Source organism: Podarcis liolepis (assembly GCF_965112155.1).
Source record: "Podarcis liolepis genome assembly, chromosome: 2".
Lineage (NCBI taxonomy): Eukaryota > Metazoa > Chordata > Lepidosauria > Squamata > Lacertidae > Podarcis > Podarcis liolepis.
Window position 1 is genome coordinate 92,695,312 of NC_139555.1, and position 25,855 is coordinate 92,721,166.

Sequence of the window (25,855 nt, forward strand, 5' to 3'; positions counted from 1 at the left end):
ACCTCTGGATGCAAACGCAACCTGCGTCTGTGCGTACCGCGATTCACTGCTTCTGCGCATGACATCATTTTGAGCGTCTGCACATGCACAAGTGGCGAAACCCGGAAGTAACGCGCCACACTCCGTTTCTTCCGGGTCGCCGCAGAGCGCAACCCAAAAATGCTCAACCAGAAGCTACTTCAACCCAAGGTATGACTGTACCTCTTTTCCATGTTTGTTATTTTCCCTGAGCTATTCAGGAAACTTAATGGGTACACAAGTCTCATGTTTCCACTTAAATAATACTTATCTGGGGTTGTTGTTGTTTTGAAATGCATTGGGAGGTTCTAAAGAAACCCTAGCTGCTTACTTGCACATTGCATGGCACGGGGCTAGAGGGTGACTTACAAAGAATGGCACTCCTTCAATCTCCACATGACTGACATTGTCCTGAATGATTCAAAGTCTGCTTTTCAGTATTAGCAGACTGCAACCAAAATCCACAAGACTTAGCTGATTATAGAACACTGCTATAAAGCCATGACCCTAAACTCTTTGGTCACATTTTCCATTTTATTTGAACCCAGATTTTTAAGTATCCATGGTGTAGTGCAATACAAGCAACCCCCGATTTGCGCAGGGGTTGCTTTCCAGGTCATCACATGCAATGGCAGAGTGCGCACAAGCCCCCTCTGCCCTGTTGCAGCCCCGCCCCCTTTCCCAGCCACTCCTGGGTTGCCACAATGTGCGAGTGCACGGTTGCGCATCAATTGGACGCATGTAAATCAGTCATTACCTGTTTCCCTGATGGCATACAAAAATTTCCTGATCAAGGACCCCAAATATCACGCCTGTAATTTACCTTGCCATGTTGTAATAATAGGCTTGGTATCTGGGGGTGTGAAGAGACTGTAATTTAACAAAGATTTCCTTTTTTTATAATTTAATACTGATAGATATCAATGCGATCAAAACAGAGAAAATTATAAAAATGCCGGGTGGATTAAACACATGATTGAGAATCAGAAGGCATGGCTTCAGTTTTCATTGTTATCATACTGAAGAATTGCCTGGAGTTTATGCAACTAATGACGATGATGAAATCATGAGAAACAGAATTGATACCTTGAAAAACAAGCAAGGGAGGAAAACGGGAGAAACAGAACATAAAGTCATAACACAAGCTAAAAGGCACACGATGAAAGTGCAATAAATATCTGCATTCCAAATCTACTACTTAACACCCCCCGGATCTGCTTGTGTAAACATTGTTCTTCACCAAATATTAGCTCTTTGGTATTCCCAAGGCTAACCTCAATTGAAGTTACAACCTGAAACAAAAATAAGAAGGTGCTGTGCAACCTTTAAAGACTAGCACATTTAGCACATACTTTGATGAGCAAGATTCCACTTCATTAGATGCATCAAGTGGACTCTAATCTACAAAACCTTATGCTCCAATAAATCTGTTAAGTCTTTAAAGTGCCACAAGATTCTTTCTTGCCTTTTTACTGCAGGAGACTAACACAACTACCTTTTTGTAAGTTGTCACCTGAATCAAATTCCTACTGCTGTTCTGACAGGGGTACAACTTGGTAATATGACTGTGCTGGGGGCATGTTCAGAAGCACTGGCTCAACAGTTTTCTTGTTAATTCCTTCTTCTGTCCATTTCTGAGTCTGTGGGTCCAATTCCAAACATTTTTTGTTTTGCTTTATCTAACAATAAGGCTTTGCTGGCGCTCTCCAATGCCAGCTACTTTATACACATACATGCATAACGTCAGCACAGCTTTTAATCCCATCAGGGCCATTCAACGCTTTCCTAGGCTGTTCTTTACAGCTGTCGCCTATATCAGATTTTCATTCACTTAAGAACAGAGGCAGTCAGAAGCCCAGATCTTCAAACTGTTTCAAACAACTGGAAACCCATGTAAACTTTATTAAAGTCACAGAACTACAAATATTTAAAGTCTTAGTAATGACTGTGGATGTTGCAGTGCAACTCAGCAATATCACCACCTCAAGCCTTTTCTCCTTCTCCACTCATTTAAAAGAGAATTAAAGCACTTGCTTTAACGAAATCAGGGACTTTAGATAAGTGTTTGGTTTCTACTGAAAAAACATAGGTTCTTAGGAGATCAGGTCTGTTCACTACCAACACCAGCTTCATCCACCCACCCATTGCAAAGGAATACAAATGGAATTGTTCTCTCATGTTTTTTTCAGCCTTTATGTGTTTTCAGCCATTTATATATTTGCAAATGGTTTGACAACATAACTAAGGATGTTAGTTTCACTAATATGCCTAACAGAGCAATATCGTATTCCACACCATACTTGCTTATGACCATTATACAAATGCTGAAATTACAAATTTGCCGGGAGAATAAATTACTGTAATATCTCTATAAGCCTTCTGTAAAACAAGTGCTCACTGAAATAGCTTTTTTGTTTTGAAACAAAGGCTGACCCTTCTTTCAATTAAAAGAAAGTGCTTGTGGAAGCAGTTGCTGAAAACAGTAAGATTTATTTATTTATTTTTTAAAAAAAGAATAAAGAAATGTTTATTTATGCATATTTACTTCAGACAAGCCCTTTCCATGGATCCAGCCAGTACCAAGCTGAAATATCAGCATATGTCTGTAAGGTGGAATAATTCAGGTAACTTTGGAGTGGGGGAAGAGACTGAGAAAGAAAAGAGGCTACACTGATTTCCTACCATTTTTTTTCCAGGTACAGTTTCTTTATTTTGTTCCCAGAACCCCTAGGCTGTGTGGATGCTTTCTGTGCTACTGTAGGTAACCATCTATTGTGACATTCTCCCTTTTCTTTAGCCATTCACATCAACCACAGCTAATGAGAAGATACTCTGTCCTCAGCAGCGAGCCACTTTGATACCTAACAGCCTGTGGTTCTGCTCTGCTTTGAGACTTATTGCCTATTCAGGAATATATATATTTGCATTCCAGTAGGTGCTTTCCCATACCACATGGTTTCATTCAACTTGTGCAGCATGCCAGCTTTCAAGCAGCGGTGCCTTAAAACTGCTTTGTCCTGAAATAGGCATGAACACTAGAACAACAGGCCCAAGGCCACCGTAATTCATATCTTTTTTAAGGTCAACTGTCATTGGGAAACAAATGAGGGAACCCCAAAACATATGTTATGAGCCACACACACACACCCTTTCAGCTGTCAATATGCAATGCCACAACTTGCTGCAACCTGCCATTTGCAAAACTCATACAGTACTACTATTATAACTCAGTAGTACTTTTGTGCCTATAACAAAGAACGAAGAGGTGTTAAATATTAGGGATTAACATACTGTGTTTTGCAAGAAAAATAATTCTATTGGAAAAACGCTGTTTTGAAAAATAAAGCCACATCAAATACATCAGTTGCATAATAGTTCCCAATTTTGAACTCAACACTCAAATCATAAATAAAGCATTTCAACAATTTTTAAAACACCTGAACATTATAATATTATTGTGCCTATTCTGCACACTTAAGTTATGGACTACATTTGTCAGAAAAACAAGTCTGCCACTGCACTATTCCTTCCCCCAACACGACTTTTATTGAAATTTTAAAAGGTATAATGAGAAACTGTAAGACTACATCAAAATTAAAAACATGCTTTCTGAAGGCACTTAGTAAATGCTGATTTGAAGAAATAGTACCCCCCCCCCATATTAACTAACACAAAAAGGATAGTTTAAAGAAGACACCCAAGCCACACTTCAAAGCAAAACAAACTACGCAGCTACATTTTGTTAAACTCTCAAAGAAGAAAACCCAGTTTAAAAAGTCAAGTTATTTGTTTCCTTGAAACAATCATCACATGCCTGCATTTTAGATAGCCAAAGCAACCTGCAATCTGTAAACAGATTACCCTCATTCCTCCCTGTTAAATTCAGCAAAGAGCAGTGGAACAGAAAATTATATGTAGCTGGCAAAGTCACAACTCGCTCACATGCAGCTATGGAAGAAAAACCGGTACTTACAGAACTGTAAAATAAAATATCCCAGTTTCTCTTTTACATTTTACAGCAAATCAAACAAAGATCTCAGCTCTCATCAAGTCACTGCTTCCACTGTACTGATCAGCCAGGCAGAAAAGGCCCTTATGGATTCCCTATGCAGCTGGGAGATAATGGAACCATATTCTCAGCTGGGACTAGAGAAGCCTAACCGCTATGCACTGAGCACTGTATGGCTGCTCACTAGCATTAATCAGGAAGTACAGTGCTCCTGCTTTATGCCTCCCTTCCCCCAAGGACCTGCACAATTAACACATGAATCAAAGATGCACACATTGGGAGACCTTGTACACAGAAGGACATATAATCCCAGTTCAGGGATATCTGAACACTGGTTAATTTTGTTCACTGATCAAGGATACGAGACTTCTTTTTAACTAAAGGCAAACACACACATTTATGTATATGGTTCCTGGATTTAAGTAACACTGTAATCTTGCTATGACCACATAACAGATGATTACATAAATCTCTGTAATTAAGCTGAATGCTTTGCATATACAGCATTGTACGATACTATAAACCCAGATTTCTGTGTCAGGTCTTTTCTGAAGCAGTTAAATTTCTAACACACTGGGTTGTGTGTGTGTGTGTGTGTGTGTGTGTGTGTGTGTGTTTTAAAGAGTCTCCACCTTTCCTAATCCTTAGGATGAGGGCAGGTAGCAATTTTTAAAAATATGAATCACAGCACAATATTTAAATATAAAGCACAAAAATGAGTAACATATAAAACATAAAGGCCACAGCTGAGCATCATGTTAGTAGATAGAGATTGGGGTCTGAGATACCTTTGTTTAAATTCAGGCATGGATAACTGGGTGGTCCTAAGCCTTAGCTATTTATTCCTCAGACTTCAGTTAAATTAAGATTTGACCAATTACATAGGGTTATCAGGGACAAACAGTGACAGTTAAATGCTAATCATAGTATAAATGTTTGAGAAATTATCAGTGGGAAATATCCAACAAAATATTTGCCTGAGTAGACTGACTTCTGCTTGTGCAGTAGGAATTTCGCCCTCCCCCCCCCATATGACAGACCACCCCCAAATCTGCTGGGGGAGGGGAGAGAATGTTTGCCTTACTGCTATGTTGGAATCCCACCCAACAGTAAAATAATTATAAATTAATTACATTGTTATTAATTATTATTATTATTCATATTATTTATTTCTCTCAAACAAGCAGTGTTTTAAAGATTCTACTGTGTAAACATGAGGTTAAATTAAGCTGCCATTGAGCACTTTCTCATTGCGGAAGATGTGTGAATGGGAAATGGGACAAGTAATCATCACTATCAGGACAACTTCCATAGACGCAAGGTGGGAACGTCTTGCTGTGCCTTGACAACTAACACGTTAATTATGGTTAAGCTTTCATAGACAAGAGTCAAATTCACCTGAATGGATTGTCATCCTCAGTTGGCAGATGCACAGGTACACACAGAGAGATTCAGAGAAAAAAATAACTGGAAATAATGCAGTTAAATTGCAAAATATGCATGGAGTACAAGCTGTGACAATTTTATGGGAAGCTAAAGAGAAGCAATGTTATTATTCACAAAAGCAATAAAGGTTTGGTGATAACTTCCAAGCATTCTTGAATCAAGTAAGAGTTGCAGTGGGAAAGGACGCTCATGAGCCTGGGGTTGCACCATCAAGCAATTCACAATTCAGGTTCTTTGGGATTACTTGACTGATAAGGTAGCAGCCTGTATGTTACCAGATACAGTGGTACCTTGGGTTAAGAACTTAATTTGTTCTGGAGGTCTATTCTTAACCTGAAACTGTTCTTAACCTGAAGCACCACTTTAGCTAATGGGGCCTCCTGCTGCCGCTGTGCCGCCGCTGCATGATTTCTGCATGATTTTCATCCTGGGACGCGGGTGGCGCTGTGGGTAAAACCTCAGTGCCTAGGACTTCCGATCGTATGGTCGGCAGGTTCGAATCCCCGCGGCAGGGTGAGCTCCTGTCATTCGGTCCCAGCTCCTGCCCACCTAGCAGTTCGAAAGCACCCCTAAGTGCAAGTAGATAAATAGGTACCGCTTTATAGCGGGAAGGTAAACGGCGTTTCCGTGTGCTGCGCTGGTGCTGGCTCGCCAGAGCAGCTTCGTCACGCTGGCTACGTGACCTGGAAGTGTCTTCGGACAGCGCTGGCTCCCGGCCTCTTAAGTGAGATGAGCGCACAACCCTAGAGTCGGACACGACTGGCCCGTACGGGCAGGGGTACCTTTACCTTTACCTTTATGTTTGCCCAGCTAGATTTGTTCCCAATGATTTTGGTTAGCCAGTCATGATTTGTGTCACAATCGCAGCTGTCTATCTGGGATGCCCTCAGACAAAAGAAAATCATGACCACCAATCTACCAATGTCATGTTTTCCCTGGATCTTTGTTATGTTATGTTATGGTTTGTTTGTTTGTTTGTTTGTTTAACACAGGTATGACCTACTGGTGGATCGCGATCTACTGGTCGATCGCAATCTACTGGTCGATCCTGGGCCAAAAAAAGGAGCGCTCAACAACTCTGATGAAACCTCCCCAAAATAAGCTCAGCAACACTGATGAAGCCTCCCCCCCCCCAAAAAAAGATCAACAAATCTGTGCAATCCTGGGTAGATCACTGCCAGCTTTTTATACTGGGAGTAGATCACAGTCTCTTGGGAGTTGGACGTGCCTGGTATAATGGTTGGGGGACTAAAGAGCAGAGAATAATATGTTTATACAAAATATACAATCAATCAATTTGTGATGCTTTACTCATTGTTCTGAAAGTAGGTTGTTGGTTTTTCAATGTTGCCATACACTTTTTGTCTGTTTTCTTATGGAGAGTATGTCACTATTGTAGAAAAAAGCCTTCAGCATAGTCCATTATAATCTACAGAGTGCTCTGGTACCTGAACCTGAATTAGTGAACACAAAAGGGTTGAATAGGGCATCCATTATCATTTATTTTTGAATGCTGATTTCTGGTATTCTGATTTCTGATAGAAAATGAAGCACTGGGCACTTTCTGATTCACACATGCATATAAATAACTTGATTTCTTTATATGATACTACTGACTGCTGAATGTGTGCAATAACACTAGTGAAAAGCATTAAAGCAACAATGTGCTATTAAACTTCTGTCTGTTGTTTTTGAACTGAAGTGGTTCATTAATGCCTGCAAGTTACAACTTCATATTGCAGTTATCAAGAGAACGATATATACTGTAGGACAGCAAATTACAAACATAGTTTAGAAACAATATGGAACTGTTCTAAACATGAAAGTCAGGCTTGGGGAAAAATCCAAACATTTGCAGAAGAGCAATTAAAAACAATGTGGAAGGGTGGGGGTGGGGGATTAAAAAAAACCCCTCAGTCCAATAAAGTATAAGCATGTTCAGTGGCACAAAAGGACATAGCTGGTTAGAAGCATTAAAAGGAGTACCCCACCGTGCAACGTTTAGCAGCTAATCCTTCATAGCAAATTCATAAAGATCTGAGATACTCTACACATTATAAAGCCACCTGCAGCATTCCACCCTAAAGACCACTTCCATTGATAAATTATATCACACCTGAACCAACATATCAATCAAAATATTACCCTGTTCCAGAGGGCACAAAGGAGATATGAAAGCCTTTTTCACAATTACCATTCATCTCTACCCAGTTGTCAGTACTCTACACTTTTTCTTGCTGTTGGTTCCTCTGGCTATCTGCGCATATGTCGGAAGGGCCATAGCACTGTGGCAAAAATTTGAGTTTTCTATGAAGAAGTTTGGAGATTCAGTCCCTGGTTGCTCCAGGTAAGGTTGGGAAAGACCCGTTTGAAACCCATGGAAGATGCTGGCAGTAAGTGCAGAATAGCTAAAGGGACAAATGGTCTGTCTTGCTATAAGGCAGCTTAGCAGTGCAACCCTATAAATGTTTACTCACTTTTAAGCCCCAGTGAGTTCAAAGGAGTTTGCTCTCATGTAAGTGGGTACAGGGTTGCAGTCTAGGTATAGTTTTATCAAAACATGTGTGGATTATAGAGAAAGCAATGTTGGAGTAATAATTTTTTAGACTTTCAGGTGTATCCCAGGAAGCTAGGATAAGAAACTATTCAACTCAGTAGCAGACAGTATTGTGGGGCAGCTGACCTCCACTCTTTTGCATCCTGCTGCTTACCAGGAGGTAGTGCGGGAGAGATAAGGTAGATGCGATGTGATTTCACCCATGGGAGCACTGAAGTGGCTCCACCAGTGTGCACGAGCCAGCACTCTGCCTCCTCTTTGACTCTCTCCTGATAAGTAGCAGCGATGCAACTAACCAGAGGGCACATGAGGTACTGATACTGAGGCTGGATGGCGGCTAACAGATTGAGGTTGAATCCTGACAAGAAAGAAGTACTGTTCCTGAATGGTCCTGAATGGGGTAACTGTGCCCCTGGAGGACCAGGTGCATAGCCTGGGAGTCATTCTGGACTCACAGCTGTCCATGGAGGCGCAGGTCAATTCTGTATCCAGGGCAGCTGTCTACCAGCTTCATCTGGTACGCAGGCTGAGACCCTATCTGCCCGCAGACTGCCTCGCCAGAGTGGTGCATGCTCTAGTTATCTCCTGCTTGGACTATTGCAATGCGCTCTACATGGAGCTACCTTTGAAGGTGACCCAGAAACTACAACTAATCCAGAATGCGGCAGCTAGACTGGTGACTGGGGGCGGCCGCCGAGACCACATAACACCGGTCTTGAAAGACCTACATTGGCTCCCAGTATGTTTCCGAGCACAATTCAAAGTGTTGGTGTTGACCTTTAAAGCCCTAAAAGACCTTGGTCCAGTATACCTGAAGGAGTGTCTCCACCCCCATCGTTCTGCCCGGATGCTGAGGTCCAGTGCCGAAGGCCTTCTGGCGGTTCCCTCATTAGCAAAGCTACAGGGAACCAGGCAGAGGGCCTTCTCGGTAGTGGCACCCACCCTGTGGAACGCCCTCCCATCAGATGTCAAAGAGATAAACAACTACCTGACATTCAGAAGACAGAGAAGTTCAGGGAAGTTTTTAATGTGTGACATTTTCGTGAATTTTTGGTCTTTTTTGGAAGCCGCCCAGAGTGGCTGGGGAAACCCTGCCAGATGGGCGGGGGTACAAATAATGATGATGGTGATGGTGGTGGTGGTGGTGATGATACAAATGTTCCCTTACTCTAGCTATGACAACTGCGGTTGGAATCCTGTTCTGTAATTGAATAAGATGTATAAGACATTGGAAGAAGCTGCAGATAATTAAAAACAATAGCATAATCCTATGCCTGTCTACTCTTAAGTAAATACCATATATTTCAACTGGATTCAGTCCCAGGTAAGTGTAAACAGGTAAGATTGGAGTCTGAAAAGTATTTCACAGTGTGGGTTTTGTTGGGTAAGGCTGCTGTGAGAAGAACAAACCACACACCCCAAATCCAAGTACTGTATTTGGATTTGTGTGAATCACACGGCCTGCGTCTCTTATTCATCTAATACAAAAAAAAGAGGAGCAGGGAAATTAGAAGCACAACTTGCCTATTACCTTGTAAATATGCCATCTTCAGAGGCCTTCACAACAATTACATTAAAAAGAAACCCAAGCGTACTTACATAAACAGTGTGCCTCATTTCCTGTTTGTAAAATACAAGGCCATTAATCTCTTTCTGTCTCACATACAAAATGGTTATAGCAATGATAATTACCTACTCCACAGGGGTGTATTGAGGCTTAGTTAATATTTAAAAAGCAATTTGGTATTTATGGACAAATGGTACTAAATATAGGTGTAGTTTATTATTGCAATTATTATTACTGTCACTTCCAGATATAGTTCATTCTGTGCACTGTGCACAAAATATCCTGTGTCTGATTTTGCAAAGTGCATTTGAGACATATTATATCTAATAGCTATGGAGATACTGCAGTTCTCATATCACTTCACAGCTACAACAATGACTTAAATGGTAAGCCAATGAGAGGCACAATTTGATGAGTTCCAGAATTCTACGATCAGCTTTAGTCCTCTTTGGATAAGGTCCCAAGTTAACCAAAACCCTGAGCTCTGGAAAAATAATAACAGTATGTACCAAGTACAAAATTCTTTTCTCTGGCATTCCTGGTAGGGTACATAATGAGGACTGGACCCAGGTAAATAAAACAGTTTACTTTCTGGAAGACAGAGGGAAGAAAGGGAGGCTGGACCACATACAAAAAAAACCCCAAATAAAATTAAATATTGTAGACCCAGTGCTGATAAAGTGTATAGTTTAGGCCTGCCCAATATGCAACTCACCAAAATGAAATTAGTCCACCACACATGCATAATGGCCCACCAGCTCAATAAACAATATATTGTGTCTCCTGCCTAAAACCCAAAAGGCAGATTGCTTGTTAATCTCCTGCACCACAGTAATTTGCAGTGATGCAGCATCAACTTCTGATTTTCTATGTAAAAAGCAGCAGAGGACTTGCCTGAAAATGTTAAAATAAGCAATAAAAAAGAGAGTAACCCAAGAACAATAGACTCTTCAAAAGTATGAGAAAACCATGTGTGCTTTGATAGCTTATTTGGCTGGTGTGGTGGTTGTGGATTACAAGTGGAAATCTCCCCCCTGGAGGGCACCAGATTGATGAAGGCTGCATACAATACTGCAAACAAGTGAGCTCCAGAACTTCTACTAAATAGTTTTGCACTAAGAAAACACACCAAAAGCCTAAATATAATGCAGAAGTTCCTGCATACATGAAGGGCAACATAACTCTCTTCAGATTATGATTCTTCTTCTGTGATCCAATACAGCAGATTAAGAATGCTTCTGAGATGAGAGATTCCACAATATATTGTTAGCTGAATACTGCCCTGTACAGAGACAAATTTGCTTGAAGGATGCTCGTGAGCCAAGTGCTGGAGGCTATGTCTTGAACATTCTGCATCCCCATCACCCTAGATCTTACATGCTAGGTACATCTCACATCACCCATCATTTTCTTAGAAGATCACAAAGATGAAAAGCAACTGAAGAAACAGCAGCAACCAAACTCTTGCTGCAAGCACCCGAAGCAATAGTAGCAGGGAATAAAGGCTCTATAATGTTCCCGCCTGGAAGAGAAGACTATGTTCTATTAATATTCCTTGAAAGAACTCTCCAAGGAGGAATTGGGCAAAGAAAGACTTCTGTTCCCCAGGCCAGCTTAGATTCCGGGAGTTCATTTCAAAAGCAGAACGCCAGAGCATATATCCCCACCTCCTCAATCTCCTAGAATCCCAGATGACTAGATATATCATATGAAGCAGAAGCAGTATATAACTGGGAGATATGTGAAAAATAAGAAGAAGCTTGGTTCAGGTTAAGATGATATAACATCTTTTTGAATTGGCAATCCCAGGGAAAATCTCCACCACCACAGTTTTGGGCAGCATTGGGAGCTTTCTTCTAATTTTAATTGTGGTGGTATGTGAAGATTCCCCCCCCATTTTTTTTAGGACTGTGCTGAGGTGGTAAGAATTATACCTCTCCTGCCTCTATGTCATTTTAATGAATATTACCTATTATACTGAAGGCGGGGGGGGGGCGCTCAGTTGTAGTTGCTCATAATGAAAGTAATGCCGTATTTACTCGAATCTAATACTCAGCTTTTTAAATTACATTGCAAAAATTAAGGTGTCCATTAGATTTGATGGTACGTTTACATTTGCCAGCAAATACTTTGGTTTTGGTTTCAATGTTCTGAAAATTGGGGCGCACATTCGATTCGATGGCGCATTAGAATCAAGTAAATGCAGTATCTAGAGAAGGTCTACAACATATTTGTGTGAATCACTGAATACTTTGTGTGAATCTCCCACAAACTACTGATACGGCAAGCTTTCCAAATGTTTTGCAAAGGTAAGAACATAAAGAAGAGACTGCTGGATCAGGCCAGTGGCCTATTTAGACCAGTATTCTGTTTTAATAGTGGCCAACCAGATGCTTGTGGGAAAGCTGAAAGAAGCAACCTCTAGATGGGTCTGGGCAATATGAATGCTGGGCAGAGCACTGAGAGGGGTTGTTTTATTGTTGTTAGCCGCCCTGAGCCCAGCTTCGGCTGGAGAGGGCGGGATATAAATAAAATTCATTATTATTATTATTATTATTATTATTATTATTATTATTATTATTATTCCATTCCTTGCTACTGAAGTGGAAGAGGAAAGGTGTTGTAGCAAAAGGACCAGCTTAGCATGGTGAGTCTTCTACGCCCTGTCATTGAGACTGACACAAATACACACCCAAACATTGCCTGCTCTCTCTTAGGAGAGGGTGGAAGGTGAAGCATCTTTTATCCTTTCCAATTATCATGGTGAAATAAATGACAAGGTCTCAACATTAAAATGTATGGATCTGCCCTAGCCTTCCAACAAAGGTCATTGGGAAGGAGAAAGTAATTATCTTGATTACTAATTGGTCATCTCTTTATTGGGAGCTCCCATGAACCTTCAGTCTCTGTGATCAAGCCAATCTTATCAACTAGGGGCCCCTCATCTTGGATAGTATAATTGTTTTAAGAACCCTGCTTGGCACCAGGTTCAATCTCAGTTTATAGACTTTCCTAGTGATACGAAGAAGCGAATTCTTGGATGATACATGAGCTACTTGAAACAGAAAACTATTCACTCTTCATGGTGTGAATCCACTTATCAGCAGCCAAGGAGGGGGCAGGGAAAGAATTCTCAAGGATCTGAATTACAGTAACAATTTGCGCTTCATCAGATTTGATAGTGTCCCATACATAATGAAGGAGACTTCTTTGTAGGCCTTCATAATGGATGTCCAAGTATCTTGTGCCTCAGAATGCAGCACTGTCAGGATAGTCAATAAGCCATTTAAATTGTTGCTCCTCTGCATCTCCATCACAACTCAACCATTCCACATGTCATGTCAGAGGAAGAAAATAAGCTCAAGAAAGAAGTTTTTTAATCTGTTTCTAGGTGGTTGATACCTTTGGCACTCTGTGGTCCTTTATAGCTTTTCAGATGAGCTTTTCAGAGGGTTCCCTCAGGAGATCAATAGCTCATCATGTCTTCAAGATGGCTTGTACTCCCTTGTGCCTCATGCCCACTCTGCATTAGTCACCCCCCCCCTTTCTTCTTCAAAATTTTGTCACAAATAAAAGATTCCTTTGTAGACTGGCCTTTTATTTTTCCCTCCAGAAAGTCGGCATTCCAGCCATATTGACAAGAAGCGCCTCACCATTCTTATTCCTTACTTCACATGATGCCTTTGGGGAAATCCCTAATTCTAGTTGAGTATAATGGTTATGCCTACAAATTAAAATACCCACAGAATATTGAAAGCAAGAGATGTTCTTGTTTATGACAATTAGCATTTATACACAGGAAAAAAATATTTTCATTCCATACAAACAAAGCTTTTGATACCCAAAGGCAATTAAATTTTATGTTAATTCAATTAAAGATCTACAACTCAGCATGTACATTTGTTGTACTTTTCAGGGGTTTTTTCCTCCTTGTAAAATTATTTTTTATTAGGAAGAGCAGAAGAAGATTATACACATAATTATTATCATCGCCCTGAGAATCCTACCACCTTTGTGGTAGCATTCTGAAATCAAACAGATAGCGGCAGCAGACCTTGCAAGCACGCAAAGACAGCATTATTTATTTACTCATTTAAACAGATTTATACCCCACTCTTCTTTCTCAGCCACATGATTGAAGAGCATGAATATATATGCGATGATAGTAATATGCTGAAGTCACCATGCAAAGGCCAACCAATGTACACAAAACATATTAGATGACTCTTTAGGTGTCACAGACTGTGTTGCATGTGCTTGAACAATAAAGGTCTGGTTCAGAAAAAGTTCTGACCCATGACATAGTAATACGGTTAAAACTAATTAAGTCCAGCCCTGGAAATTTAATGTAAGATGCTCTGTACTACAGCAGCCCCAGTCAGCAGGGTGAATGGTCAGGGATGATGCAGTTCAACAACATCTGAAGGCCACAGGCTAACTTCTCCTGCTTTAGAAGGTGGTATATTATACAAATAAAACGACATTCTGTTGCCCATTTAGTTGGATCTATTTCTTCAATCAAATCAATTTCCCAGATTTGTTTTAGGAATTCCAAGAATCCCTTTCACAGAACTGAAGAGTCATCTGCAATGCAGGAATCACAAAGAAAGCATCCCTGACCAGTGTTTTTTTTCTTTAAAAAAATGTTTAGGAATACTCTCATTTTGACTCAAGAAAATCACCATATTATAGTTCAAATCGGGGAAAATAATTATAGTAAATGGACAAAAGTACAAAGATTCACAAAATGTTTAGGGGGTACACATACCCCTGCATCGCCTCAGAAAAAAAGCACTGTCCCTGACATCTAAACTCTGCTTAAAAACCTCCAATGAAGAATAGCTCATAACCTTTCAAGGGTGTTTGTTCCACTGTCAAAAATTATAAATGAGAAATTAGTTCCATGGGGGGGGGGGTTAAATTGTACATTTAAGAGTGAATTTTGCAAAGGAATTATTGGTCTAGTGCAGGCTTCCTCAACCTCAGCTCCCCAGATGTTTTGGGACTACAACTCCCATCATCCCTGACCACTGGTCCTGCTAGCTAGGGATCATGGGAGTTGTAGGCCAAAAACAGCTGGAGGGCCAAAGTTGAGGAAGCCTAGGCTAGTGGTCTGCTGAGTCTGATTACTAGTTTCAACAGATCTTCAACAGTATAATTCAGCTGATTTCTCTTTTCTAATTAACACCATATACTGATTGAATACAATCAGTTGCTAATATCCAGGGTTGCCTTGGTTTAGACTGCTATAACATTTCACATTATCTTCTCTGCTAACAAAGATTGCCCTTTTCTATGCAGTGTTCAGGATTGCAGTCACAATGTTAACATAAGATACCACTAGTCTAGCTAAGTTTCCATGTTTATGCTTCCGTGGTCCATATCACACAGTATTGGTCTCAGAGTTTTCAAAGAACATATCTGGAACTAACAAAGGTGCTAGGCTTTTTCATCCTTCCTAGAAGAATGGGTCACATTAACTGGTGTAGTTAAAACTGAGTACTGGAGGCAATCTGATATAGACCTGAATTGTGGCTAGGTTGTCCTGTAGTCCCTTTGGAGTAGAATTTAGAAAATGACCATATGTAAGGTATGATATACAATGAAATGAGAGGAAGGCTAACTTGCAGCCCTCCAGATGTTGCTAAACTTCAACTCCCAGCATACTGACCATTGGACATATTTGCTGGGGCTAATGGAAGTTGGAGATGAAGAGCATCTGGAGGGCTGCAGGTTAGCCATCCTTGCAATAGAATGAAGAATTGTACAAAATTACAGCTCTAATGTTTTACAGAATATAATCAGCTGAGACCAGCAGATGAAAGAAACAAGGCCATTGTCAAAATCTACTTATATTTACATTCCTGTTGTTCATAATTAGCAGAATTATCTTCTTCATAAAAGCCTGCATGTGTGGAGCTGTGAGTCTGAAAAAGTATCCTTCAAACTATGTTTTATATTACTTTTCATGGTTCATCTCTTGTTGTGGAAATCATTATTGCGTTACTTGCTTAGAACAATAGGCTGTGAAAGCCATTCAAACAAAGCCCTATGATTATTTATTGCCTCGTAGCAATCTGCTGAAGCATCAATAGTAAATATGAAAGGTCAGGAACAACATTAACTACTAACCTTCCGAAAGCAAACCTTTCTGTGATAGATGATGACAATGACTAACTTACATGACTATTCGGCACTTTCCCTAGAGAACGTGCAAAAATATGTTCATTCTCATGCTATTATTATCCATATTATTCACTTTTCACACAGAGAAGAGAGTCCCAAGCAACTTAGAAAATAAATGACATTAAATATAATCATAAAACAATCATGAAGCATAATAACAAAGCACAGTACATATATAACAATTATTCCAATTGATGTGTGCACTGATAGTTTTCTAGGGGTACATCCATTTGCGGGTGAAGCTAAACAAAGTTATGTTGTGCAGTTATTCATCATCATCATCATCATCATAATTTATTATTTCTACCCCGCCCATCTGGCTGGGTCTCCCCAGCCACTCTGGGCGGTTTCCAACAGAAGGTTGAAAATACATTAAAACATCAGTTATTAAAAACTTCCCTAAACAGGGCTACCTTCAGATGTCTTCTAAATGTCAGAGTTATTTATTTCCTTGACATCTGATGGGAGGGCATTCCACAGGGTGGGCGCCACTACTGAGAGGGCCCTCTGCCTGGTTTCACAACAGTATTCTGTTGCTGTTATTGTTCTCTGTTGCTACAGAGGGCAGACTGGAAATTGCGAGGAAAGAGATTTTGGCAAAATGTTCAGGGACACTTTCTGGTGGCATGAGCTGTTCAACTGTGGAACAGACTGCCTTGGGAGATAGTGGACTTTTCATGTAGATGCTTCATGCATAGCACATCTGCAAGTAGTACTGTGGGATATGGGGTGGTCTAAATAACACCCCAAAGTTCTTTTGAAACCCTAGGATGTGGTTTCAAGTCTGTCACCTCCCCTTTTTAAAATAAAAACTTGTTTTAAATATACAAATTATATACAGAGCATCAATATGCATACTGACATTCACAAATAATAATAGTAGTAGTAAATAATTCACATGTCCATCAAACTGCCCAGTTTCAAAGAAATGCAAGAAGAATTAAGAATAAAGTACCGTATATACGCGACTATAAGCCGAATTTTTCAGCACATTTTTTTATGCTGAAAAAGCCCCCCTCGGCTTATACTCGAGTGAGGATCCTTTTGTGCTGCTCCTTCCTCCTCCGCTGCCTTTGCCTCTGTTGACGGCAGCAGAGGAGGAACGAACAGCCCGAAAGCAGCCCTTTTGGGCTGCTTGTTCTCCCTTCGCCGCTGCTACCACCACCAGGTTTGTGGTGTGGTGAACCGAGTCGATAAATTTTCCCAGTTTTTGGTCCTAAAATTAGGTGCCTCAGCTAATATTCAGGGTCGGGTTATACTCGAGTATATACGGTAAATTTGCAGCGGTATTATTCTGTTATTGATAAGCACTCCAAACCACACACATGGAACTCAGTTGCATGAAATACTTTCCACGCTCTGTATAATGGAAGGAAGAATTCTGCATGAACAAAGAGATACACCGATGCACTGGATTATATAGAATATTGCTGCTAAACCCAGTGATGTCCTTACTGAGAGAACTGAGTAACTGCCCACTACAGTGCAAACAAAATTCTGAAATGGCACAAACCTGTGCTTTGAATGCAGCATAAACATAATGTCTCTGCCAAATCATATGGTTACTCAATTCTACCAACTTTGATGAAGTTTATCTTATAAACCTTCATTTCACATTCTTTTTTGCAAGATTTCTTTTTTATTTTTTTAGGAAGGACAATTCTCACTGTTTCACATGCCTATGATTGCACCAGATCAGCAAATAACACAAAAATATTTCAATTTCATAACTAACAGGAATATAATTTGGAAAAACAAAAACAAAATCTGGTTGTGTGCCAAATGAAAACTAATGCAAGTCAGCAACTCTCCATGGGGCCATGGTAAGATGAATGATTTGATCCCTTCTGTATTATTTATTATGCCTTTTTATCTATGAATTTTAAACTATCCATTACCAGAAATGATGCCTATTTAAATAATATTATGACAGTGAGTTTTTTCTTTTTCCTAAAAGCTCTTTCCATCGAATCTGCAGTTAATACCATAGAAGTTAAGCCTCCATACTTCTTCCAATTGTTGTCAGGCCATATAATACCCTCTGTATTGTACGGGATTATTTGCTTATTTGCTGCAGCATGCAAGAATGTGAATTGCTAATTGGTATCCAATGCATTTTAAATAATTAGTGATGATTGCTGTATTTGAAGTGTAAGCGATTGTAAAATGTGCTGCTTGGCAAAAGTCCAGAAAACTAAGACAGTATTTGGGATAATTATAGACAGTTAAATTGCTTTGGGTGTATTAATTGATAAGGTACATAAAAAGTGAAGGAGAAGAGAAAAGTAAAAGTGTCTAAAATTCTGTGTGGGTCCACAGATTTGCTTCTTAGGTTCTGGCCTTTTATTATTTGGAAATGTGAGTAATTTGGGGCCTACGATTATTATTTGATTTAAGTTATTTGGCCTTTACACTTTATTTGCAAAATAATTTCTATACTGACACCATTAATAAAAAGAATCATAGCAGTGAACAGCATAAAATCAACCATAAAATTACATCCACAAAACAAGCACCAAATACATCATGTTGTTTCAAATACACACATTTGAATAACCTGTAATATCTGTCTCCATCACTCAACAAACTCCCTTATGGGATGTTTTCTTTTGCAGAATGTTAAATACTATTACATTTCTAATGAGGTTGTTCCCAGAACGGCACTGCAATTCTGGCAGCCTAACGATACCACTGTACTCCATTATAGCCTGAACACAGCACTAAGGAAGTATAAAATAGGGATGGAGGAAAACCACATTTCCCCCTCTCAGTATTCCTCCATTCCTGCCTTATTCAAACCTCTGCCCATGTTTAAAATAGCCACTTTTCCCTATCCCTTCTTGCTCTCCCATTCCTCAGCTGCCTCACATGAGAAAAGTAAAGGATGTGGAGCCCTCAAATATTCCCATGATACTTTATTCAATCCCGTGTTCTTGTAATATAATAATAATAATAATAATAATAATAATAATAATAATAATAATAATAATACTAATACTGAAATCGATTCCTCACCAATGTTCTGCTAGTTCCTTTGGAACAGTAACAAAATGTTTGGTATAAGACAGCTTTCTGTAGACAGATAAATCAAATGATAACAAATTTAAAGTGCTTAATAAGAACCTGTATCCGAACATCTTGACTGGGCTTAGTTTCAGCGATTACACTTAAAGAATTTTTTTGCTGGTTTTCATTTGTCATATTTCTATTTTGGTAGCATTTTATTTCATTTATTATTGCATTTATATATTGCCTTCCTGCCAAGGCACACAGTACAGTTATTCAATATTTATCTATATTTTATCTTATATTCCCCCAAAGTATTGTTACTTTCTCTGAATCCTTGGCATGGAAAGAACTAACATAAAATGAATGAATAAATGCTTGCAACATACAGTATTTGAAATGGTATTCTACCTTTTCTGTAGGAATTTGTCTATCAATGTTATTAGTCATGCTAGCTTAACTCCAGATCCAGACACAATAAGCCCTAAATAACAGTTGTGGAGAAACAGTGGTTGAGGGCTGTTGCCTTCAAACCCTATCTGCGGGCTCCATGGAGGTATCCGGTTCCTACATTATGATGCTTGGTTCAGAAATAAAAATTCAAGAACCAACGTAGAGCTCCTTGTCTTACATCCTTGAAAGCTATATAGCTGAACTAGTGTGAAGAACTCATATCATTAAAAGCGTTTGATGTTGTTGGGTGTTTGTTTGTTTGTTTGTTTGAAGGGTAAGGAATTCAGTTTGATTGTATCAAACTGAATATGAGTTGATACAGTGGTACCTCAGGTTACATACGCTTCAGGTTACATACGCTTCAGGTTACAGACTCCGCTAACCCAGAAATACTGCTTCAGGTTAAGAACTTTGCTTCAGGATGAGAATAGAAATCGTGCTCCAGCGGCACGGCAGCAGCAAGAGCCCCCATTAGCTAAAGTGGTGCTTCAGGTTAAGAACAGTTTCAGGTTAAGAACGGACCTCCAGAACAAATTAAGTACTTAACCTGAGGTACCACTGTATATACATGCTAAATCCTTATCTAAAAATGCTAGCAGCCACTCAAGAAGCTGACATTTTTTTTTGGGGGGGGGGGACTACGACACAGTTACAAGTAACACATTAACACAAATATTCATTCTGATTATTTTTAGTATTCTGACATTTGTGTGCACATGCATTAAAACAACAAATATTTTAAACACAATTTCAAGACATTTATGTAATCTGCATTCTCCCCTTCTCTCAGTGGACCCTGAGAGTGAGGATAATGAACTGGAAAGGCAGATTTCATGACTCATGGGTGTGCATTACACATGTGCTTAGGCCAATGTGCCATGCCGGAGGACAGATAATCCTCTCAGGGATGGCTTGGTTGCCCTTTCCCTGCCCACAGTCAATCCTTTTAGAACTTATTTAAACGTCTGTCACAAGGAAGATGGAGCAAGCTTGTTTCCTTCCGCTTTGAAGGCTAAGACCCTAACCAATGGCTTCAAGTTAGAAGAACGGACATTCCGACTAAACACCAGGAAAAACCTTCTGACTATAAGAGCTGTTCAGCATCAGAACAGACTCCCTCAGAAGGCGGTGGTCTCTCCTTCTTTGAAGATACTGAAGCAGAGGTTTGATGGCCATCCGTCATGCATGATCTAGTTGAGATTCGTGCATTCCAGGGGTGGACTAGATGACCCTTGCGGTCCTGTACAACTCTACAATTTTATGATTCCAGTCATGTGAAAGCCCACACAGCCAAAAGGTGTTTGGTTTAGTTTGGATGGCATGTTTCGCATCAGCTTTAAGATAGGCTTAGTACTGTGGCACCAGAGTTCTATAGAAAGTGAAGACTTTCAGCTGATGCCTTCTTTTGAAATTTATTGTGGTACCTCAGGTTAAGAACTTAATTCGTTCTGGAGGTCCGTTCTTAACCTGAAATTGTTCTTAACCTGAAGCACCACTTTAGCTAATGGGGCCTCCCGCTGCCGCCGCGGCACCGCCGCACAATTTCTGTTTTCATCCTGAAGCAAAGTTCTTAACCCTAGTTATTATTTCTGGGTTAGCGAAGTATGTAACCTGAAGTGTCTGTAACCTGAAGCGTCTGTAACACAAGGTACCACTGTATTTTAAAAACATGTGATTATCCTGAATGTTTACAGTGTCATGAAACGTGATCTTACTTTCTAACCTTTTCATGAACAGAATAGGTTTTAAGAAATGATTACAGCAAAAAGAATTTCCATATTAATACAATAAACTGAATTTATTAAGATATCTGAGCAATCAGAGTTTAAGGTTAACATTAAGACTTCATTGATATACTCTAGTAAAACTAGTCTGGTAAAAAAAAAGGTAAGTTATGTATACATTAATAAATGACAGCATTTGTTCAAATTAATATAGTACAGTCTTTCTTCCATCTTTTGACCTGCAGTATCAAAGGCACAGGAAATGAGCTTTAATTTATGAAAATCAAGCTTTGCCTACAGCTGAATAAGGTTGCAATAATTCATTGTACATTCATAAAGTAACTGTTATGAAGCTCAAAACTGGCATTCAGGTGAGGTAGAATGAAGTACCAATGACGTAGGATCTATCCCTCATATTATTAGTGGAGCTGCATATACACAAGCATTACCTAACCATTCATTCACGTAGTTGATACTAGCCAACATATTTAAATGCATTCCAATTGTTGATGCCATAGAATAGCCTTAAACAGCTGTGCAGTGATATAAACAGCAATAATTCACTGAGGGAAGCTGCTAGATCTGTGGCAACAAAGACACTGATTAATCAACATGATATCACAATAGCAGCCTGCAATATTGTGCTCAGGGCATTTTTGTGCAATAGTACAATAGAGGAGAGGGTGGAACAGAATAGACACCAAGGGAAAATGTATTTCTATGTATTTATGCACCAAACGACATTCTTGTCTTTATAAGAGCAGCACACAGGGTTTCATTGCTAGTGAACTGCTTCAAGCATTTAAATAAAAAGTGTGTGTATATACTCTCTCTCTCTCTCTCTCTCTCTCTCTCTCTCTCACACACACACACACACACACACCCCAGATAGATAGATAGATAGATAGATAGATAGATAGATAGATAGATAGATAGTTAAAAGAAGAAGCCATAATCAAATCATGGTTTGGGATGCTGGCGTTAACATTGAAGCTATGGGGAACTGTAGTTGGTTTAAAAATAGATTAAATTCCTCCAGCACGTGAAAAATGAAGAGTTGCAATGGCTGGATCCATACTAGTGAAGTAACGTTTCCTACGGAGTCTGAACTGGGCCACAATACTCAACTGTTATTAGGCATGAATGACCAATATGGCAGCCATCTTCCCTCTGGGAAGGATACTGCATTATAACATAGCATTGTTATTTCCTAGAATAGTTCCCAGGAACATGGCCAGAGCAGCCATGCCATTGCTTGAAGTTGTGGCAAGCCTTTTCTTGTTGTTAAAGAAGAAAAGAAAGGGAAAGTTGGCCACCATATATTTAGTGTAAGATGAATTTTCTTCACCCAAATCATCCTGCTTCTAAAAAGGAGGGAGATTTGGTTTAATACCTACCACTCATAAAAGCTGTCTTTTTCAAATTATTTGTTCTTTCTCCAAAATGTTTTTTTATTATTTCTGTAATACCATAATGTGTGTATGTGTATATCTATTTTTACAGTGCAATATTTGTGTATTGTGTGTATGTATGTGTGTGTGTGTGTGTTCAAGCAGCAGGCATACTAGATGAATCTCTGTTAAGATCTGAAGGATTTTTTTAGTTTGATATTTAGGGCATTATATGTAAATCATCTTATTTATAACCTTTATTTTATACTCAGTGATGCAGGAAAGAATTCTTCTCAATGCTTTGTTTTTTGGTGGAAAAAAATTCTTTTCATAAGTTCATTATTAACAATGAATGAATGCCAGTTCCAAATTCAATATTAGGCAAGCTTGGCAGTTTCAAAGTATTTATCTTTCTTTACTAAATGTATGTAAAATAAGAATGCTAAATTAGAACACTTTCTAACGCAAAGTGAACATTTTCTAATGCAAATTATCCAATGCAATAATTTGCATAGAATTTTTTTTCTATTCAAAACTTTCCAGAAACCCAGTATAACTGTTTATACTTTGAGCTGAACAAAAGAGATTATTTCCATTATGCAATGGGAAAATGTGGTATTACTACAGTAGTGATTACCAATGACAGCTAAAAAAATGATGCAAGTGTATCTGCTTGGCCTACCCTGCAGCAGCTCTCTGAATTGAATGTTAGCATATTAATTTCAAATGTTAATTAGTTTCACTTAATTTTTAGAAGATGTAGTGCTGCACCTGTTGAATACAGTGGTACCTCGGGTTACATACACTTCAGGTTACAGACACCACTAACCCAGAAATAGTACCTCAGGTTAAGAACTTTGCTTCAGGATGAGAACAGAAATTGTGCGGCAGTGGTACAGCAGCAGCAGGAGGCCCCATTAGCTAAAGTGGTGCTTCAGGTTAAGAGCAGTTTCAGGTTAAGAACGGACCTCCGGAACGAATTACGTACTTAACCGGAGGTACCACTGTATGCCTTTTAAAAACACAGGAGGTCTACTGGAACAGCAACAACAAATGAAAAAGAAGGTTAATTTTTGACTAAGCACTGTTAATTTTTTGAATACGTTAAGTCCTGATATTTAGATGAGAAGGACACCCATGGGAGATGTCTAGGGATAAATCTTGTAGGGATGAGCAATTAGATGTGTTAAGAAGAAAGATGAGCAGTGAAATCTAGACATGTGAAGAATGCAGAAAATGGAGTGCAAAGCCCTTTGGCAAAAGTTGACAGGCTATGATGAGACGGAACAAGGAGAAACGCATCAGTAGAAAACATAAAAGCATCACAGCAAGAGAAAGAACTGCATAGTTTCTGCGTTATCAGACTGTGAAGAGACTCACCCAAACAATCACTCTCAGCTGTTGCTTAAGTCAGGCAGGCACATTACTTAATTGGCATGGCAGGTAGCAAAAGTGCTTCCCCCAAAGACCCCGGTATGGCACCATCATTAAAAATCACAGCCTAAATATTTAAAATGTTATCAAAATATTGCTGCACTGCCATGAATGCTATTTAATCAGATTTCTGAAAGCGACTAGGAACTGTGTTCTGGTAACCTTTCAGAGTAACATTTTTATCAGAGAAAACTCAGAGCTCATAATGAGAAGAATAAAACACACACTAGAAGAACTCTGCCGTTTTAAGCTGAACATGTGTTCTTGCTCTTTCCGCAACAGATTCTTTCTAATAAATATTAGTGTACCACTCAAAAATATAAATAAATCTGGAGCCGTTCAATTATTTACTTTCCACATTTTTGTGTCCCTCAGACACTGTGGAACGTAGCAAGGTCCCTGGTTTACTGGGGAGACCCAGGCAATGAAAGCAGGAATGCATACTCTTGTTGTGACGGAGACTTGGCATGATCATTCCCCCCACTTTGTAGCAGTGGAAGAGGCAAAGAAGTCCCGTTTTGCTGCCTCAGTGGCTCCGGGTGTCCATTACCAGCTTTGGTGAGTCAGCCTACTATGACTGTTCCTCAACAGGATTAGCCTTCTCATCACTGTCTGTGCACTGGTAACAAGTCTGGATTGCTGCAAGAAGCTGTATGTGGAGCTTATGCATGATTTGATAGCTTCAACCAGTGCAAAATTCGACTGCTAGGGTGTCTAGTTTTGCATATATTACACTGGTAATGAAAAACCAGGTTCAAGGTTTTGTTGTTGGCATTTAATACCATGAAGAAGCCTGGCACCAGTTGCAGGAAACTTGGGTGGGTGGGAAGAGTGTTCTTGTGCTTGGGGTTCTGCTTATGGGTTTCCCATAGGCATCTGGTTGACCACTCTGAGAACAGGCTGCTGGACTAGATGGTCAACTGGCCTGATTGCCACCTGGTCACAACACAGAAGCAGGATTTCTCAGTGCTGGTGCCTATCCTTCGGAATGCCCTTCCAGAGGTTGATTTAGATGTACTTACAGTAGACTGCATGAAATGTCCCTTTAAAATATACATGTTGACTCAAGCTTTCCTGGATCCTAACACTTAAACTTTATTTACAGCAGAGCTTTCCAAACTGTGTGTCGTGACACATTAGCGTGTCGACTGCAGTGTGTCACTGAACACTCCCCACGCTCCTGCTGTGGCTGGAAAGGGGTTAATTTAACCTTCGGTTTGCTAGTAAAACCAAATCACTGTGTCGCAAAATGATGCATGTCTAGAAAGTGTGTCACCAACATGAAAAGTTTGGAAAGCTCTGATCTACAGCATATACTTTTATCTACAGCATATCAGTTTTAAATGCTTTGTAAAAAGGTGTTACTTGATTTCCATGTGAACTCACACAAGATTTCTATTTTAGGTACTACATAAATGTTATAAATTATAAATAATAGTGTACAGAATGCAGATCAGAGAGTCTAAAATAGATAATTTTCCACCCTTCAGTCATCTGAAATAGCTTTCTGATAGCAAAATTTGGCTCAAAAGGATCATTATTCCCCCCCATATATATATTCAGAGAGACCTATTATTTCTTCAGAACACAAAATGAGAGCCTTGATTTAGCTCAATAGCACAAAAACTAGACAAAGAGAATTTAGAAAGTCATTGATAAATTAAGGGCAGAAGGAAAAAGTTATCAGAAATGAGAGAAAACTATAAATAGAAAGGAAAAAAGTCAAGTAATAGTAAAAAAAAAAAGTTTTCTGTTTCTTAAAAAAAGAAAAGACTAATGAAGGCAAGAAACATTTCCCAAAAACAAAGGGAAGAAAAAAGAACAGGGAATAAAGGAAATGGAATTTTAAAAAGGCAAGCGAACACAGATTTTTAAAAATCCAGAAGACCCTGGAGACAATGTATGCATATGAATGAAGGGAAATATTAAGACAAGTTCTTGTATGAACAGATGTTTCTGGTGTAACTCTCTGCAAGCAGCATAATTATTTTAATCAATGCTGCACACTGTATCTTGCTATGAAGTTATCAGGCGTGGCCATCAGTATCAATGAAAAAAGGTTAA

General features: G+C 39.4%; 1 protein-coding gene across 9 annotated transcripts in view; it reads right to left on the reverse strand.

Moving 5' to 3' along the window:
• The window catches only part of LOC310701096 (contactin-4), a 497,831-nt gene that overhangs the window by 287,107 nt on the left and 184,869 nt on the right, over positions 1–25,855 (reverse strand). The window contains exon 1 of one of the 9 annotated variants that reach the window (XM_083491347.1): positions 3,992–4,194. The exons of the other annotated variants lie outside the window; for them this stretch is intronic. The gene's annotated coding sequence lies outside the window, so the exon portion shown is untranslated. Of the gene's footprint in view, positions 1–3,991; positions 4,195–25,855 lie in introns of those variants that run through there. 9 annotated transcript variants of the gene reach the window in all.